At 39.7% G+C, this 20,953-nt stretch overlaps 1 protein-coding gene across 20 annotated transcripts in view; it reads right to left on the bottom strand.

The window, feature by feature from the left end:
• Positions 1-20,953, bottom strand: part of TENM3 (teneurin transmembrane protein 3) — a 2,294,790-nt gene that overhangs the window by 273,989 nt on the left and 1,999,848 nt on the right. The gene's annotated exons all lie outside the window — the stretch shown is intronic.

Below are 20,953 nucleotides of genomic sequence, written 5' to 3'. Positions count from 1 at the left end.
ATCACAAATTCTACAACCAATATTGACTTGTTAAAAATGAGAAATTTATGAAGAAGAAATTATGTACACAAAGGTGCACTCATTTTGGAAATAAGGGCTTTGTGTTCTGGGGTATTTTTTTTTTTTAAATGTTAACAGCTGCTGCTCTGCAGACTGCTAAAGGCACAATCCTGCAGTTTTTATTCAGACAAACTTTTTCCTGCCTTAAATGGGAATCTTGCCTGTAAAGAGTTTGCAGAATTTGAGCCCTAACTGATAGAGTTAGTCAGAATAATTTAATGCACCACTCTCACCGGCCACATTTTGAAAAAAGTAAAAATAAAAAGCTGGTATGCGTATCGCTCTGTGGCCGTCAAGGCCTGCACAGCTGGAGAGAAACTCAGCATGAGTCCCAAGTTAAACAAAGAAAAATATCTGTGGGTATTGAGATTTACAGACAGATTTTATTTTCTGGTGCAACCAAAAGAAAATAGATTAGCAAAATCTCTGGCCACATCCTTTCATGCAGCTGAATTATCTTTAAGAACTATAATAATATTAATCGGGCCGCTCTTGTGTCTTTGGAACTCGCTGCCCTGGATTCTTCTAAACAAGTCACCCCCTACTGTTTCTTAGTTGAAAAGAAGCCCAGCTCCTTTTTAAGGCTCCGAGCCTAATTATGCTCAGCTGCTCTTCATTAACCCCAGCAAAAGGAATGAACAGGAGCATCCTTCAGTTACCCTCAGGGAGGTCCTGATGTCAGAAAAACTCATTCACAACCCCTGCTGGGATTTACACCCCAACATCACTGTCTGGTTTGTCAGAAGTTCCTCCTAGGAGTACAAGTGGAGTGAGTGAATCACATCTATAGACAGCCTTCATGGGCACCAATGGACCCATCCCTTTAATCGCACACATCCAGCTCAATTCAATTCAAATACCATTCACAATACATTTCTGATCCATGGACATAGGCAGTAATTCTATTAAAAATAGAATTCTACTGGACATCTAGTTGCATATAGGAGTGCATATCTCAAGGGTGTGAAACACATATGTTTGCTAATAACTGCTTGAGGCTCAGTCACAAGCACAGCTACACAGGAAGGAAGGCATGTAAAGAGACCCCTTGCTCTTTTGGACAAGCTACTGACATCACTGGAGCCTGGATAGGAGTGCTGCAGGTGAGTGGGCAGCAGACAGAGCTCTTGCTTACTCCTAATGCACCAGCCAGCCCCCCTACTAGAGCAGGAGTAGTAGAAAGCAGACTGTCCTGCAGGCACCATCCACAGTGTAGATACAGCTATGTCAGCTGAGAAGGATGCACCTTGATGTAGCTAATGTCATTTGGGGGAGGTGGTGCTCCCACATGGACAGAAAAAATCCTCGTAAGTGAATACTGTGTCTACATTAGGGGGCATGCTGGTATAATTATGAGTTCAAAACATAGCAGTGACCTTGCAACTTAAGTGGATTCATCTTACTTTCAAATAATAATTTGGATCCTGCTTTTCTCTTAGAGCTGCCCAGCTATTTGACTCAGGCAAGACTATAACATTACAATCCAGCCCTTGGTAAATACCTGTGCTACTGTTTATACAGCAAAGAAAAAAATGCCATCCTGGAAGTGTAACTGACTGACAAGTACACTGAAGATAGGGTTATGAAGACATTTATATACTCACTCTCTAAATAGATGAGACATTTCCTTTGTGATGTGAAGGGTAAGTTGGTTAAGTGTTACCACTTTCCATCTTGACCTGTAGTAGTCCTGAGGTCTGTAAACCACTTGGGCTCTGCCATTTTTTTCAGGATAATTCACATTGGCTAAAGTCTCAAAAAGTGACCTAATGGAAGAAATGCTTCTCTAATCTATAAAGCCATGAAAAACTACTTTTTATTATTGCAAATTTAGGATGGGGAGTGTTCCTGTGTCATATCTGGTTCATAAGTTTCAGATTTAACCCTATATTAACCTACGTACCTGAGGAGTTCCAAGATACCTAAAGCTAAAGTTAAGCAAATAATTCTGATCTGGAAGCTGACAGGAAAATCCTTGTCAAGTATTTTAAAACATTTTCTGTTCACTTTCAATACCTAGAGACTCCCGCTTTTTGTGGAACAAAACAGAACATCCAGCCCAAGAGGGAGGGAGGAAGGATAAGGGAGATTTCAAACCACTTCTGCATCCTCACAGTTCTCTGCTGCTCCAGGAGCTACTGCACCCATGTAAATTATACAGACCCCTGGGATATCTAAAGTTGCACTTCAACAGATTGAGCTGTGTTGTTCTAAGGGCTCTAATGTAGCCATTCTAGGCTTATTCACAACTCTGGGACAAACAGTAATGTAGACAAAGCCAAAGTTATGGCAGCTTCTCTGGACTGTTTTACTGGCTGCACCACTGCTAATGCCCCACTCAGACATCCCCCTAATACTTTCAAGCAAGTTCCTTACCTCTGGATCTCTGAGAGACAGGCTGCTGGCCTTTCTCCACAATGCCTGTACTAGAGTAGTTTCCCCTAGTTAGAGATTTACAGCCATTTAGTTAGCGCAAAGGGACCAGAGCACAGATAAAGATCTCACCGTCTCCCTGAGGGTCATTTTCTGATTATGACTAACTTATACCTTTGGGTTACAGCAACTAAACAATAGACAGCAAAAGTATACAGCCAGTTTATCAGAGATAGTGAAGAACAAAATCTCCAGTTTGTATCATTATTTGATTTATAAGTACTGACATTACGCTTGGCTCTTTACAGGTCTTAGTTTCTCCCCCAAGAGATTTACACGGCTGTCAAACACTGAAATTGTAGGTGAAATTATGATAGGCAAACTGTAGTTAACCAAACTGAATTGTGGCAAGAATCCTAAAGATAACTCCATTCCTCTTATGAAAAATACCATGGGATATTTAATGACCACAAATGGTTTATTAACCTTTATCCATTTGGCAAACATATACTGTTCATAGACCTGACTCTCTCACGTCCCATTCTTATGCTATGAACCAGAGAGCTAGCTTGGTCAAAAACGTCTGTATACCATGACCCCCAAATAATAACTGAAAATCCCCAGTAATTACAAATTAATGGATATTAACAACAAACCAACAAGTGTTCTTATGAGCGCTCCTTTCTTTAATGGTATAATATATTTCCAATCATAACATTATAGTAATTAAATTGAGGGAGGATTAAAGAATTAACAGAAAATTATTAACGGATCTCTCACGTAGCAGGACCCTTATGAGCAAGGCAACATTTTCTGGACACTGTCATCTCATTATATTTAGCATGTAATTTATCTCTCTGCTGGAACACAACCTTATCAGCTTTCCTCGTGTAGGGAAAATGCTCCTATCAATGAAACAAAATACAGCACCTCGGGCCGGAAGCTAAAATGTGTTAATGAAAGTCCACAACATGATCACCAAAGGTAGTCTTACCACTGCATCAGCAGAGAATGCAGCAATGGTTAAGCAGACTGGAGGTGAACTTTAACAGTCAGATTTTTTTTTTAAAATATAGCCCTCTTGAGGTATCATTAAGCTAACTCAGACCAATTGAAGCTGGTGGTTGCTGAGTATCTCTGAAAATCTGGCCTCTTCATTTAGGAGTTAGATGCTTCATATTTTTAAAATCTGGTTTTCTAGTTTCCCTTTGAACACCAAGTTTTCTAAGTCAATAGACTGTTTTAAGTTGTAAGGAAATTCCTACTGTACTTCTAATGAACTATGTAGTTACATTTTTTTAAAAACTCCATTCCGCGGTAGGCAATTATGCAACTTCAAACTTAAAACATTTTGACGGTGTACAAAAGCTATTATTTTATTATAATAAGCTGTTTATATTCAAATTTAGATCTCACAGTACCTTATTTTTAGGATCTAACAACACACAACATTTGTAGTTTAAAGTACACTCATTTTGAGCTATCTACTTATATGAAAAATAATAAGAATGTAGACATAATAAAAATGGAGGAACACCCTCTCCTTTCCCTCTCACCATACACTTGCTTACGCAACTCAAAGGCTAAATGGAGTTTCAAAAAAATTGCGTTAGCTCTAGACCACACATGAAAAATTTCAGGCCAAAAGAGTTTTTTCAGAAAGTTAAGAGCTAGAAAACAAAGAGGGTCATAACAGAAGTTCCTTGGAATGTTAAGTACAAACCCCAGTAACAATAAAATAGTCATCTTTAATTTTTTGACAACCTGACCACTTTTCAGTACTGAAAAATAAATAAATAAGACACACTACTCTTTAGATTTGACCTTTTTAAAAGCAAGATGCACAGGAGGCTGGAATCAGGATAAATGTTAGCATATAAGCAAGCATAAACAAATAAATAAAATTAATCAAAAAGAGAAAGAGAAACTTACAATTCATGCTAGGGATGTAAAATCCCATTTAAAATGTTAACTGGTTAAACAACATGTTTAACTGGTTAACCAGCCAGCTGCACCGTGCTTGACTGTTGGGAGGGTGGAAGAGAGAGAGAGAGAGAGGAAGGGGCTACTACTACAGCAAGGCCAGGTGCTGATTAACCCAGGGTAACAAACCTTTTTATACTGCCACTTCCAAAATACTTGAGTGTATGTCCAGAAATGAGCGAAATGCCAACTAGGCCATCCAAATCTCTCAACAGAGGTTTTCCATTTGTTTAAACAACTATGAAAGCACTATCCAATCTGATTATTGTCCAAATTTGAATGCAACCACTCTTAATCTAAATGGTTGAAGCCATTCTATATAAGCCTGTTTCTTAAAAAAATTATATTGTAACATTATACTTTCAAGATACAGCTCTAAATACTTGTTAAAACCTGCCTTATAAAAACAATTGCACAAGAAGGTCTGTAAACACTAGCCTATAGAAGTATAAATTCCTTATATATTTTATTACATATCTTCTCCAAGATCATCCCCTTCCACAAAATATTCTTCATAAATCTCTATGGACAACAGTCTACCACAACCACACACTGATAAGAAACCAGAAGCAAACTTCTTGTTCAGTTCCCCTTTTCTGTAAAATATACTCTCAATTTTAACAGTTTTTTAGACAAGATTACAATACATTAATACCTATATGATCTGCACAAAGATCTCATGCAACGGATTTTGAGACAGTGACCCTTAGAAAAGCTAGCTAAAGGCCTGATCCCTCCCACATGGATGCAATCACATAAGAATCAACTTTATTAGATACACTCAGGGGCTGTGTCTACATTGGCACCCTTTTCCGGAACAGGGATGCTAATGAAACTTCGGAATTGCAAATGCCACAGGGGATTTAAATATCCCCCGCGGCATTTGCATGAACATGGCTGCCGCTTTTTTCCAGCTCGGGGTTTTGCTGAAGAAAAGCGCCAGTCTAGACGGGATCTTGCGGAAAATAAACCCTTTTCCGGAAGATCCCTTATTCCTACGGAATTTTCCGCAAGATCCCGTCTAGACTGGCGCTTTTCTCTGGCAAAACCTCGAGCCGGAAAAAAGTGGCAGCCATGTTCATGCAAATGCCGCGGGGGATATTTAAATCCCCTGCGGCATTTGCAATTCCAAAGTGTCTCATTAGCATCCCTGTTCCGGAAAAGGGTGCCAATGTAGACACAGCCCCAGTTTCTTTCTACATAGGATTAAGCAGGAACACTTAGGTTATGTCAAGACTGGCATGATTTTCCGCATGTGCTTTTAACGGAAAAGTTTTTCCGTTAAAAGCATTTGTGGAAAAGAGCGTCTAGATTGGCATGGACGCTTTTCCACAAAAACACCTTTTGTGGAAAAGCGTCCGTGCCAGTCTAGACGCAGTTTTGCGCAAGAAAGCCCCGATCGCCATTTTCGTGATTGGGGCTTTTTTGCACAAAACAGTTTTCAGCTGTCTACACTGGCTCTCTTGCGCAAAAGCATTTGTGCAAGAGGGCTTTTGCCCGAACGGGAGCAGCATAGCATTTCCACAAGAACACTGACAATCTTACATGAGATCGTCAGTGTTCTTGCGGAAATTCAAGCGGCCAGTGTAGACAGCTGGCAAGTTTTTCCGCAAAAGCAACTGCTTTTGCAGAAAAACATGCCAGTTTAGACACAGCCTTAGAGGAAGAATTTATCTGGCTTTCCTCTAAGAAAGAGACTACACAAAATGTATGACACAGACTAACAGTAGGAAGATAATGCTGCTCTGAAGATTACGATCTTTAAATCAGTCTTTTGTGCCCTGGTATTTCATGGATCTTAAATCATCTCTCAATCTTCCCATCACTGTCATGAATGTTTGATCTAACCTTATGTATTGTAAAGTCTGTAATATCAAAAAGGAGAGAAAGATTTCCTTGTTTTTGTCTGGTTATAAGTGACTTAATTCTTTTTCTTTGTTTGCGTATTTATAATATCTGTTGGAATGGTTGCCTACATAATTGTTACAAACTTCAAAACAAAATCTTTTCAAATATACCATTTTTCAAGTGGATATGACTAGGTATGTCAATTTTTATTCAGAATATTGTATATCACATTAGAAACAACTCACTAATTTTATGTGAAATCCTGAAAAATGGAACAGGTTGTCAGTCAATAAAGTTTTAATATGAAAACCTTTGACTGTTGCTTGAAACTGAACAGGAAGAGAGTAAAAAGAACAATATACCAAATTCTTCTGATTTAAAATGATGAATCAGCTACCATTCTTGCTATACAAAGTATCAGGAAAAGTTAAACACTGCAACTGCTCTTTTGAATCAAATATAATTTCAAAAATCATGATAAAAATGATAATATTCAAATTCTTATTAAATCCTCAGACCGTAGTTCATTCCGTGCTTTGCTGCACATTGGGCTATCCACATTTGACATCCTCGCCTGTCAACTACCCTTCTCTCCAAATCTTCCCATTTCATGTTGAGGTGTTGAATTCACTCAGAACTGTTCATTTACATGGTTTTCACTGTTTTCTTTTCTTTCTTGCATTTTTCTAGCTTCCAATCAAGGGTAGTATTTGGTAAGTGTTTTTTTTTCATTCTTAGCTCATGCCCCAGCTACTGAAGTCTCCTTTTGTAGATTATCTGTGAAAAGGTGCTGAATCCAGTAATTTTTCTAATTTCTGTATTCATCTTCCTATCTCTATATATTATTCCAATACTGTTGTCTTCTCGGATATTGGTGATGAAATGCATTCAGATTTTGTGCATCTTTCTTGATAAGTTGCTATGTCTCTTTGCTATATGATGTAAAGGCAATAGCAATTGCTTTCTACACATTCAGTTTTGTCTTGAGGGAGATGAGTTTGAGTTTCCAGATGTTTTTCAGTCTTCCAAATGGAGCATTTGCCTTCCTGATTCTTATTTCCTAAGAACTGGTACCATTTTTGCTGATGGTATTTCCAAGATATGTTTATTTGCATCGAATCTCTGTCCAATCTTACCCATTATTTCTTTTATTTGGTATGTGCATTTTTGTAGTCTGCTGATATCTTCATTTATCAGAACGATGTTAACAAAGTCTAAATCAAATAGCCTTGAATTGTTCCATTTAAGCCATATAGATCTCTGTCACACTTCTCATGAAATCAGCTATGTTTTAAGTATATTAATTAAAGCTGCTGATTAATTGCAGTTAACTCATGATTAACTAAAAAACCTTTTTATCTTGATTAAAAATAGAAATTACTTACCTTTGTAGCAGTTGTTCTTCGAGATGTGTTGCTCATGTCCATTCCAATGTGTGCACACATGCGCCACATGCACAACTGTTGGAAGACTTTTCCCTATCTGTACCCATCAGGTTGCCTATAGCGCCCCCTGTGGTGACACCTCATATCTCACCTGCCATTCTGGCACGCTCTTCAGTCCTTCCTGCTGGAACAATCTGACAGAGGGAAGATGGTTGCATCTGGAATGGATATGAGCAACACATCTCGAGTTGTAAGAGGTAAGTAACTCTACATTTTTCTTAGAGCGATTGCTCATATGCATTCCAATATGTCACTTACCTACATTTTATAAGGAAGTGGTGTTGGACCTCAACTCGTTGCTGGACCTCAACTCGTTGCTGAATGTACCGTTCTGCCAAATATCACATCATCCCAGGACTGCTGGGTGAGGGCATAATGAGTCATGAAAGTGTCTACTGAAGACTACATATCTGTAGGGGGGCTATCTTGAATCAGGACTTTTTCTAGAAAGGCTGAAACCGTAACTTGCGCCCAGGTGGAGTGGGCTGGATAGTGATAGGTGGAGCCAGTACCATGACCAAGTCATAGCACAGTTTGATGCATGTAGTGACTTAGGATGAGAAGAGTTGTGATGTAATCGGGAGGCCTTTCATTCAGTCTGCAATGGAAATAAAAAGCTGCATCGACTGCCTGGACATTTTAATACTCTCCAAATAAAAAGCAAGGGCACGTCTAACATCTAGGGAGTTACCCTTTCCCTGCCCCGGTATGCAGCTTTGGAAAGAACACAGAGAGAAAAATGTCCTGATTGACATGGAAAGGTGACACTACCTTGGGTAAAAAAGCAGGATGGGGACACAGTCACACCTTGCCTTATTAAAAAAAAAAAAGCAGTATAAGGAGGGCTTGGAAGTGAGGGCTCGTAGCTCCGACACCCATCTGGCTGAAGTAATCACTTCCAGAAAGATGACTTTGTTCAAGAGGTAGCTAAAGAACAGGTGAGGCAGGGGTTCAAACAGAGGGGCCATAAGCCAAGAGAGCACCAAATTCAGATCCCAAGGGAACAAAGGAAGTGCCAGTCCAATTCCTTAAAGAAATGACCCACAACCAGATGGAAAGGAGATAGCTGTCAGATGCACCTTCCTGGGTGAGATGGCTAAAGCCTGCTGCTTTGAGGAAAGTAGACAGCCTAGGAGCAGTGGATCTGAGACTTTCTGGAGGAAGTGTGTCCCTGGCGAGGCATCACAGGAACAACCTCTTCCATTTAGCTAGATGTGTTGCCCTAGTGGAAGACTTGCAACTAACCCATTAGAACCTTCCTGACCAAGTCTAAACACTGAGTTTGAGGTGGTTCAGCCATTGAGCATCCTTTCTGTGAGGTGGAGCAACACTGAAAACCACTATCGTGTCCCCTCTCAATCTTCTCTTTTCCAAACTAAATAAGCCCAATTCTTTCAGTCTTCCTTCAGAGATCATATTCTCTAGACTTTTAATCATTCTTGTTGCTCTTCTCTGGACCTTCTCCAATTTCTCCACATCTTTCTTAAATGTGGCACCCAGAACTGGACACAATACTCCAAATGAGGCCTAATCAGCACAGAGTAGAGCAGAAGAATGACTTCTTGTGTCTTGCTCACAACACATCTGTTAATACATCCTAGAATCATGTTGGCTTTTTTTGCAACAGTGTCACACTGTTGACTCATATTTAGCTTGTGGTCCACTATAACCCCTAAATCCCTTTCTGCTGCACTCCTTCCTAGACAGTCGCTTCCCATTCTGTATGTGTGAAACTGATTGTTCCTTCCTAAGTGGAGCACTTTGATGGCAGCCATGTCTGGAGCTGCCACAGACAGAGATGGGCATGCCTGAGGAAATAGGTGCACGAAAACATGTGCCCTAGCAGCCTCATGAAGTTCCCATACCCTCGTGAGAAGGTCTCTCTGTAGTTCTGGGATGTGGCCCACCATGATCTGAAAATGGGACTTAGTCAGGGACAGTTTTGCTCAGGTAGAATTGAGAAGGGCCCCAATTAACTCAATTCTCTGTGTAGACATGAGGGTGGGTTTTGGCATGTGGAGGATAAAGCCCAGGAGAGTGAACATGTCTTTGACAAGCTTCATGTGCCTAAGAACCTGGTCTTGATTAACCAGTCATCCAGGTTTGGGAAGACTGGCACCCACTGACGATATAGAAATGCCACCACCACTGCTATGCACTTTGTTAAAACTCAAGGCACCAGTGAATGTGAACTGGTAATATCAGTCTGCCATGAGAAAATACAGGAACCATCTGTATGCCAGGATAATGGCCATGTGAAAATATACATGTACCAATCCCTCAGATCCAGGGAAAGGATAATGGAAGTCAGCAAGACTCTGTGGAACTGCAATTTTTGGATGAACGCTTTTAAGCTCCTAAGGCCCAGGATAGAGTGCAGACCTTGGAGTCCTTCACACTGTGGAGACAGAAGTCAGTTTTCTCTGCAAAAAAGGCACAAGCCTTCAAAAGGGCAGGTCCTGAACAGTGTGTTGGCCTTCTGGTAGGAGATCAGACACCTGCAACCATGAATTGTGCCTCATGGCAATCCCTGTAGCCATCATACAGGCCTCTGAGTCTGCTCTCTTGAACCACTGCTGCGAATTCCTGTCTCTCTTCTGAGGGCAGGAGCACCTTGAATTTTGAAAGAGCATTCCAGGAATTGAAGACATATTGGCTAAGAAGTGCCTATTGGTTTCAGATCCTAAGCTAGAGGCCCCTGGTGGAATACACCTTACTCCCAAACAGGTCTAGCACTTTAGCCTCCTTGTTTTTGGAGGAAAGCCCTGGCTGTCACTGGCACTCACTGTGGTTCACAGCATCACACCAGAGATCCTGACTGGGAGTGAGTGAAAAGTGTCCGTAGCCTGCTACAGCACAAACAACAGTGATTGTGATTAATTTTTTTAATTATTTGAGAAATCTAATTTAAGTACTTAGTATAGAACACCATTAGAAAGAATACAACTAAATGCAGATAACACACATTTGCAAATGAAATAACCAATTCATTTAGAAAAGCAAAAGAAACTAGATGATTAAGAGATACAAGATAAATTATTGATCATGAACAATAATACATGATGTGACACTTATTGAGCAGTGTGAGTACTGTCTGTTTTCTATATATTCTTTTTCTTTCTTTTTGCAGAGGCTGACTGCATTGCATAGGTCTCTATACTGATGCTCTCCTTAAAAAGCTGGGTATCAAATTATGTCTAGAACAGAGTTTCTCAACCAGTGGTATGAGTACCCTTAGGGGTACTCGAGAGAAGTCGGGGGGGGGGGTATGTCAACACAACAGAAATTTGGAGAAAACTGAATTTTTGTTTTAAGTTTTATAGCGCTTGATTATTTTTGTATTTTTTACACGCAAAAATTTCATCGCCTGCCCAGCTACGATTAAGTTGTTTAAACAAATGTATTACAATGGTAGGGGAAAAAAAATGTGTGTCTGAAAACTTTAGGTATTGGGGGGTACTTATATATATATTTTTAAATGGGGTACTTTATAAAAAAAGGTTGAGAAACACTGGTCTAGATTGTGAATGAAGATGTAAGTGCCTTAAGTTTTGTAACAGTTAAGTCAGATGAGCTATAGTAAACAGATGAAGTTGCATCTGTTCCAGTGATATCTGGTATATTGTTCAGTATTAAAATAATGCTATGGACTGTTGTTTTTATGCTCAATTCCAGGTTGTACCTGCTCATAGTAGTCTGTAACAGCGCTTCCCCAACACAGGCTTGAGATAATATGAAAATATCCCTTTCTCTTTAGCGCTTTCTATTGCAGTAGTACTTCTAGCTAAGAGGTTATTCCATAGCAATTATAATTAATAAGAAGGTAAGAGTGGATACTATATGGAAAGAGGCTAATATATCTAATAAAAAGAAGCATGCACAGAATAACCAAGTCTACACTTTAGTCCCGGAGAGACTCAGAGTATCTTTCAAATATCAGTCTCTTCAAGCTGTGTGATGTAGCGGTTGGAAACAATCATGATTTACTATTAGGTAAAGTAACACAAATTAAATCATCTCCTCCACATTTCTTCATTATTTGTATTGATCACTACCCCCAAATTCTCTACCGCCCTACTCCTGTAACTTATGAAATCCATCTCTTTGCCTTTTCTAGTCCTCAAACATGACCAAATGATGTCAAAATCTGTTCCTTTTTCTCCCAATTACACCCTACCTCCTATCTTGGCTACTTGAATCCCATTCCTGACACTGTTTTTAAATTTTCAGTTTCCTCTTCTCCCAATCTGTCTATAGTATTTCCTTCAAAATCATCCTTTTCAGCCATCATTTTAACCATGTTACCCCTCCTGCTGCCCCATATTTAAGTTACTTTGCTAAATCCCCACTATACAGAGAAACCTATTCAAATTTATTTCCACCTTCTTCAGGGTTGTACCTCAGACATCACATTAATTGGTTACTTTTCACGTCATGCCTCCTCTTCTAACCAGGGTTTGGAGCGGAGCCTGGAGTTGGAGTACGGAGCAGTGGAGCTGCAGATTTTTGCCTGGAGCTGGAGCGGAGCAGGAGCACAGAAAATCTTGACTGCTCCACTGCTCCAGTTTTTCTTTTTTTTCATTTTCAATCCAAAATAAATGATATTTTAGCAAGGAAGTCCTAAAGGTGCCAAAAAGTTTCAGATTGTATAACAATTGATATTAACATCCACTTTACCACTTTACATAATATGTCAAAGTTATTCTCGCGTCAGCTGAAATCAAGATTTAATGTACAGATACAAAATTACAAAGTTTTTTGGAAATATGTTTTATTAAAAAATCAGATCATTATCAGACATCCCGCAACACTGCAGACTGCTCCCACCCCTGTGCCAAGGTTAGGCAACTATGTACTCGTGTAAATCAGTGAAATAGTTAGATTAGTATGTGTTTATTTTTAACCTTGTAACATGTAGCCTCGTTAATTCCCAATAATTAATGTTGTAGAACAGTGATAGCACGTACTAATGCTACGGCACATACCAAATTTCATTGATATATCTATATTAAAGCATTTTTGAGATATTAATTAAAAACTTGGAAAATATTTTGAATATTTTTACTGCAAAATTTCATAAGAAAAACTAACTTGCAATTTATAAATAAAACTTTATATTAATTATGTATATTAAAAACACTTCTTACTTCATTAAAACTGCAAGAAACATGTTAAAATATTAAAATGTACTTTAATAATAATTTTGTGTAAAAAGAAAATGCAATCATTTTTGTCCACAGAATCTAAAATAAATTCAAAGTACCTTAAGTGGTTAAGATATCACAAGCAGGTACATTATAAAAAAATGTAATGCTTTTGTTCATTGCTTTTCGAAGATCATAACAAGAAACATTTGGATGTGGTAACAGCACAAGAAGATTTGGCCATGGCTTCAACAAAAAAATCAAATCTGCCCCCCCATGATTGATAGCCGATTTATGGAAAAGGATCTCAACGACGTCTTTACTTTTGAATTTGAAAAGCCCAAATTTCGGCTTTTGGGAAAGGCAAAGAAGAAATTGGCAATGTGCAAGGTGGAAAAGGAAGTGAATGGCGAACTCAAAGCATGTAGCTTCAAGACAAGTGAAGCAAATGCTGTGAAAAGTTTCAACCTTTGGCGGCATGTAAAACGTAACCATCCTGAAAAATATGTGGCTTTGGTTACAAAAAAGGACCAGGAAGATGAGGCAAAACAGAAAGCTGTCGTGGCTAAACAACATTCATCTGGATCTTTGAAAACTTCTGGAGAAAAGATTTTTTGCAGAGCTTCATCTGAAAAGAAACCCAAAATTGAGCAAACAAAACTTGATTCATATTTGAAGTCCTCAAAGGTTACAGTCACCATGGATGCCAATACTTTCTGTGAAGAGCTGATGGAAATGGTTTGCTTGGGCTCAACACCACTCACTACCTTCAGGCTAAAGAACAAAGGATTCCAAAAAATTGCAGGTGAAATGGGTCAGCAGCTTGGTGTTTCGACGGGGCATGATGTGGTTCATCATTTAGTTGTCAGCCCAGCTGAGTCTTGTTGCCAAGAGCTCAAGAAAGCTTTTGAGCAAAAACTGTGCTACCTGAAAATGGATGCGGCAACCGGTGGAAACAGAAATTTCCTTGCAATCAATGCTCAGTATTACGAAGAAGAAAAGATAAAGCTGTGGTAAAAACCTTGGACATAATTGACACTGAAGGGTGTCACAATTCTTCCTACATGAAAAGTCAGGTAAAAGCTATTTTAGAAAAATTTGGGATCAGTGAAATGCAAATGCTGAGCATCTGAGTTGACAATGCAGCAAACATGACGTGTGCGGTCAAAAATTTCAGCGAGGACAATGAAACCATTTCTACCTCTGAGAACAGGGATGTGGATAGAACTGAAGCTATTTTGCCTGATTATGGATGAAATCAAACTCAACACGGATGCTGCTGCTCAATGGGTTAATCACCCTAGCCTCATACTTCCAACATGGCTTCATGAGGACGACTCAAAAGTCCAACTGATGAGGTGTAGTATTTGCACTCGTCAGTTGGCAATCTGAGATGTGCTGAACAAAGAACATGCGAAGAAATTTCTGGCAAAATTCGACAAGTCGTTGTCAAACTAAGAACCCCAAGTATTCGAAGTATTCTGTTTGATCTACATGGGACAACTCAATCATTGGATACTGTGATTCGCTGGGGTTCAACATTTGCAATGATTGATTGGCTTATCATTTTTCAATCTTACTGTGAACAAGTGGCTGCTGCTGGAACAAGAGAACTCAAATTAACAAAACCTAAATGGGACAAAGTGAAGAACCTGTGAGACCTCTTGGCAAAGCCAAACCAAACAACTGTGAATCTTCAAGCCGTCGATGTAACCCTGGGAGTTTTAATGAAGGAATGGCGAAAACTGTCAAAATTGTTGCAAGAAAAATGGTGGACTAATTGCAGAAGGAATTCTATCCTCCAGGCAGAAACATGAAGAGGAGCTTTTTGACAATATTCATTTCCTTGCTGGAGTTTATGTCAACCCACGCTATCGGATTCTTCTTACCTCAAGGAAAATACCAAAGGCAAAGGAAGGGCTCCTTGATATTGCTCGATGGCTCAAAAAGCAAAATCTATTGCTACATTTGAACTCGGTGAAAGAAGTTGAAGAAAACAAAACACAACAAAAGGAGTCATCAACTATCGAATTTGCGGTTTCAGATAGTTCACGACCTTCAGAAATAGCAGGCTGTTCTCAAACTTCTGTCTCCACTCTGAACTTGTTCGAGCGACCATCCCTGAAACGTCTTCAACCATCACAGGGAAATGGAGATAATTCAAGCACCAATTCTTCAGAAGATGATGACTTCGAAAAGGAATTGGATAAACAAGAAAGATGCCAGCAAGTTTCTGCGATTCCTAATTGTAATGAAGCATTATTCGAGAGAAATTTTCGGGAAGATTGTGAGGCGATGGAGTCTATTGGTAGGCTAAAAGTTAAGTCTGTTTTTGAGGCCATTCAGAACTACCCACACCGCATTCAGGCTGCCTGTAGAATTGCTTCGAGCATGCCAAGAACTCAAACTAGTGTAGAGAAACTGTTTTCGGCTTCAAAGTTAATTTTAAATGATCTGTGGCAGGCTATGAAAGGTGACTTGATTGCTGCAATAATTTTTTACAAATTGAATTATGAATTATTCTAGTTTGTATAATTGTTGATGACATTTAAATTGTTTTAAAACTCTGAATAAAAATAATGTTTTTTCAAAATTACAGTATGCACTTTTTTATTTAGTTAAAAATTAATTTGAGTCAGAGCGCGGAGCGGAGACGGAGTGGAGCTGGATCAGTCGCTATTGGTACCGGAGCAGAGCTGGAGTGGAGCAATTAAAAAATTTGATTGCTCCAGATCCCCGCTTCTAACAGCATCAATGCTGCCAGCCTCAATACCTCTTTCATTTCCTTTTCTTACAAAAATCTCTAGTACTTCTTCCAGGTTTGGAATGAACTTCCAAAATCTATTCCATACGCCTACAGCCTCAGTATACTCAAATCATTGCAAGAATCCCATATCAGCATCACTCCCTTAAACTATCAGTATATTTGCATCCACAAGGTTTTGAAGTTTTATTGGACAGAGTGGAGGTGAACAAGATGCTTGTCAGGATCCATGACTTTGCCACATTGCTGTATCCACTTTCCAATATCATTTGCTGTCTTTTTGTTTATAGATTACAAAGTCTTGGAGCAGGAACAGTGCCTTCCTATATGACTATGACAGGCATGTTAAATACTGGTTAATTTAATAGTTGATTAACTTCATGAATTCTTATCAGTTATTCAACTATTCTATAATCCCCAGGGATGGGGCCGGAAGCCAGTGCACGCCGGCCCCACTCTTGAGGAGCCCTCTGCCACTCCATGCTGATGCAGATGCTGCAGAGTGGGGTGGCAGCAGCCCCTGGATGGAGTGGGGCTGAGCCGCGCTGCCTGCCCGCCTGCCTCCTAATGCACTTTAAATGCAGAGCTGGCAAGAGGATAAGTGTCAGACCCGGTGCAAGCCAGAACTGATCCGCGTTGCTAGCTAGCCTGCTAAAAAATTTACTGGCAAGGGAGGAAGGAAGAGGGAATGTATGCAGTCTATAGCATTAACTTTGCTTATCGGTTAATTGGTTAATCGACAGCGCTATTACATCCCTCATCTATGAAGCACCTAACCCATTTGGACAACGGTATAATATAAATAATAATACGTCTTGTTCATGCTTGCAGTGTGAGAGAGCCGTGATTAGCATTGGTACAGCTGCTGCCTTGTCAGTTCTGGGGCAAATCATACTGAATGGCATGTCTGCGGGGAAGCACACTTAGAGCCACTAACTGACTAGAATAGATAAAGTAGAGAGCCAATCATCTTTGCCACTGATGATTGAAGAGGAATGCTGAGAAGAATGGATGTAGTAGGTGGAAGCTGCCTTCAGACAAGGGAAGAGTAGGTTATCCTCTACCATGCCCACAAGATTCAGTAAATGGAGTTTCCTTCAAACAGAAATCCCTGCTATAAACCATAACTAAGATTGCCCAAAATGGAATGAGGGACTGCAAAAAAATTGTGAGGAGGCCAAGAGTTTTTGATCCTGACTGCTTAACAGGGCAGAGACTTGCCTATGGAAAAAGGACTGGGGTTCTGGTTTAGTATTTCAGCATCAGGGCTTCTGTCTTTATAATGAAAACAGCAAGAGTCTTTGGAAAAACAGGAGAGGAAAAGGTGACGGATGCCAAGTTTCAGCCCAGTATGAATTAAAATCAATTAATCAAAATCTGAATTTATAATGCAAACACTCAAATACCGTTAACCACATTAGTGCTCTAAGTGCCCATAAACTTCTCCTTGCTTTCCACTAGCTGAGAGCTCAGTACAGAAATTTATTCTGGCCCTCCTTATTTAGCATTCTTATTCAGCTGAGTATGCCCTGGGACACAAAAGTATTACAAAACTTCACTCACCAATCAGGCATGATTCTGACCCTCATGCATTATTCACTAATGAGGAACTTGGCTAAAGTAATTTAAGATTGTTAATTACTAATGGAGGTCACACATATCTTTCATTAAAAGGTAACTGTCAACTTAACAACACTCACATCTGGACATTTTTACCTACTATTGTTTCAAATAAAATCTAAAATTCCTACAACTGACAGATTGTTTTTCTCTGTTTCTTGTTTACCGTTTCCCCATATAGTGAGTTATTCCATTTTCCCTTCTGCGTCTATGAACTTTTCAAACATTATTATAAAAGAAAACAAATTATAAACCAAAATAAAATAAAGTAATGCTAACCCACAAAAATTAGCCAGAATAAGTATAATAGCTGGAGCTACTTTTAACTCTTTTTTAAAAAGTGAACTGATTTCAGTTCATTATTATTATGTTGTGTCTAGAGCCCCAGCCAGTTCTTGGGGTTCCCATTGTGCTAGACACTATAAAAAGACATAAAAAAAGCTTGTCTGTGCCCCAAGGTCCTTATGATCTAAGTAAAAGATGACAGACAGTAAGTGAGAATTAGACTAGGGATATGAAAGTAACCATGTACACAGTTAACCAATGCTCCTGGGCTCATCGGTTAATATTCATGTTTACATGCAGGTTCCTGGTTCACATGGGGAGCCGTCTAGAAAGCCAGTTCCACATGTGTATTACTCCTGGGGAGAAACCTGCCCTCCCCCCCCCCCCATGTTGCTGCATCCGTATTAGGCAGCAACGCAGGGGATGGGAGAGAAATGCCAGCCACATGTAACTGCTGAAATTTTCAGCAGTTACACGGTTACTTAATTAAACATATTTTAACACCCCAACACCAGACTGGGAATGCTAAATCATTTCACCAACCAGCCATCAGATGGTCAACAAGTGTTAGTCACTACTGATCTGGCTGATTTGACCCAGTAGTCTACATGTGAAAGGCTTCATATTCCATCACCAATTCAGTGAGCCAAACTGTCCAATGTACCACTGCAACGAGAACATTTCACTCAATCGGGTGTTCTTAAGGGAAACAGTTTGTTTGATCGCACTCCTTCAGATTACTAGCACATCTATACACATCTCTGCTAAAATGCCTGCCTCTTATTAGTTCTATAAATTAGAATAAAGCTTGCCTATTGTTGGACTGATCATAATCATACCTGTGTCTAATTGCCTCACGACTATAAGGCTGTGACTGTTCTTCCTTAGGTTGTTTAAAGTTAGGCTTCTGATATTAGAAACATAACCCCAGATTTGTACTGATGATGAACTAGATACATAGAAGGATACATACACCCTTGTGCAATTCCATCTTTATACTCCAGTAAAAGGCAGATTTCAGTACAACAGTCATGTATTTTATCTGTATATTTAGTGATACAGGTAGAAAAATATGCAGAGGATGACAGAACAGAATTCCAGTAAAGCATTGTTCTTGCTGACCACATTTATGGAAATGAACATGAGAAAATATCATTTTCAAACTAAAAGAAAGAATGTGAGATTGCCTAAGATTCTTCATTAGCTTAAAATGTTAACTATAGCTCTAAGGACTTGCTACAGGAATTTTAGCAAACTCATAATATAGAAATGAATTTTTAAATTGACAAAGAGACTTCAAAATGGCTTTTTCCTTCAACAGTGTCTCATAATTAGAGCTTCTGATTTTGAGATACAGCTGACAAACACTGACAAAACACAGATTTTAAAAAAGTAAAAGCAGAAATATGCACTTGTCCAACAAACACTGAAAATATGCTGGAAATGATTGCTTGTTTGTAAGCGTTTGTCTACACCAGTGGTTCTCAAACTTTTTGGCCCATGGCCCACCTAGCTGAATGAAAACCTTTCTGGGGACCACCAGTTGCTAATGGAAACTCACTCTTAATTACAGAATTACACCCGAGCCATTTTGCTAGTGCTGCAGCTAGGGACAACCATTTAATTTAAGCAGTAAGAAAGGAAATATTAAATTATTAAATAGATTAAGCATTTTAACTTTCTCATGTTTATTTAAAATGAAGTTTTATAAACTAAGTACAATATTATGTCAAACACAAAAGGCTTCAACATTGTCTTTATTTGTGACAGAGGTGGGGAACCTTTTTGGCATTGGGGGCCACTGACCCACAGAAAAATCAGTTGGGGACCACAAAAGAAGCAAAAAAAAAAAAAATCCTCCAAAAACTACCAACTCTCACTGATGTGACCCAAGTGTGACATCTCATGCCTCTGACACTCCAGCTCCACAGGGCTAGGGGGAAGGACAGGGAGGACTGAGGTTCATGTCTTCCCATTGGCCGGATTTACTCTGGGATTCCAGGGTTAGTGGAATTTGTGAACCCCACCCAGGCTCTGTGGTGGAGACAAAAGTGAGGGGCTCAGCTTACAGGACAGGGCTGCCAGTGAGTGGGATAGGGATGTGGGTTCATGATCTGGGCGGAAAGTGAGGTACAGGAGGTAGTGAGTGTGCGAGGTCTAGGTGGAAGGTGGAGTGCAGGAGCAGGCTGGGGGTAAGGTGTCTGGCCAGGAGAGAGGGTGCAGGAGTAGGCTCGGGGTGTGGGGTTTCATCGTGGGGCAGAGAAGGAGCAGGGTAGGGGTGCAGGGTCTGGGCATATGGGAGGGGGGCACTTACTTGCTTTCGTGCCCCATGCTGCTCCCAGGCATTGAGTCCCATACATAGCCTCCCAATGCTCCCATTGGCCGCAAATCTGGGCAATTGGAGCAATGGGGAAAGCCTCCAGGCAGCACGTGGGTGCACTGCCATGGGAGCGGGAGCAACAGCACATGCAGTCACTTCTGGCTCCACTTCTTCCCTGTGAGCTGGATCCAGGGGGGGGGGGGGGGTCAGGGCTTCTCCCCTCCTCCCCCACGCCATGAGGTTGGCGCGCCAGTGTGGGCTTCCTGCTGCAGGGAGAGGGAAGGAGGGAGGGAAGGAAGGAGGGTGGAAGGGCGAGAAGCTGAGCTCAAGCCGTGGACAACCTGGAAGGTGGCTGTGGACCACAGTTTAAGAACCATGGTCTACACAGAGCAATAATGCAGGTTACAGGGATGTGACTTCTAAAATCACTAATTTATACATTGTGTAGTCTGTGTGGACCCTGCGGCTACACACTACAGGTTCTCTAGGGCTCTTTAACATAGAGTTGTTTGGACCAATATGACATTAAGTATGCTAGGAAACATTACAAATAAATTACTCATGACTATTTACAACAGTATTCAGTGTAATATATATTATATTGTAATGTATATATTATATATAATAGGCATACTTATTATAATATATACAATGGACAACCTTGAAAATTTGCAATTTTGGGGATCTATGTTAAACTTAAAAATTAAGTGAATAAACAGAAATCTTATATATAATATACCCAATCAAAAAGTCTAAAGTATTTAAGACTTGTTTTAATTCAGGTTTTATACAGCTCTATTATATAATCATTATTTTAGGGTTTTTTTTTTAAACATAATCACAATACTCCACCATTTATTTATAGTGGGAATTTCTCTCCCTTTCTAATGCATGCTTCTCAATTTGTCCCATCTAAGTCGTTTGTTATGATAGGTCATAAAGGATACTCAGCAGGAGGTATTCTGAGAAAATAGGTAGTCACACCTAACAAACAAGCTTTCACCAGAAATAAATGGGGAGATTTTAATGACAGTAGAGTGAAAAAAACCAAAGTAAACATAAGCTGGTAGCTATGCACAGCACTAAAATTTACAATTAATGTAAAAAAGTG

This window comes from Pelodiscus sinensis, chromosome 5, assembly GCF_049634645.1.
Source record: "Pelodiscus sinensis isolate JC-2024 chromosome 5, ASM4963464v1, whole genome shotgun sequence".
Classification (NCBI taxonomy): domain Eukaryota; kingdom Metazoa; phylum Chordata; order Testudines; family Trionychidae; genus Pelodiscus; species Pelodiscus sinensis.
The sequence above is the reverse complement of the archived record's forward strand: the minus strand, read 5'-3'. Positions and strand labels throughout refer to the sequence as shown.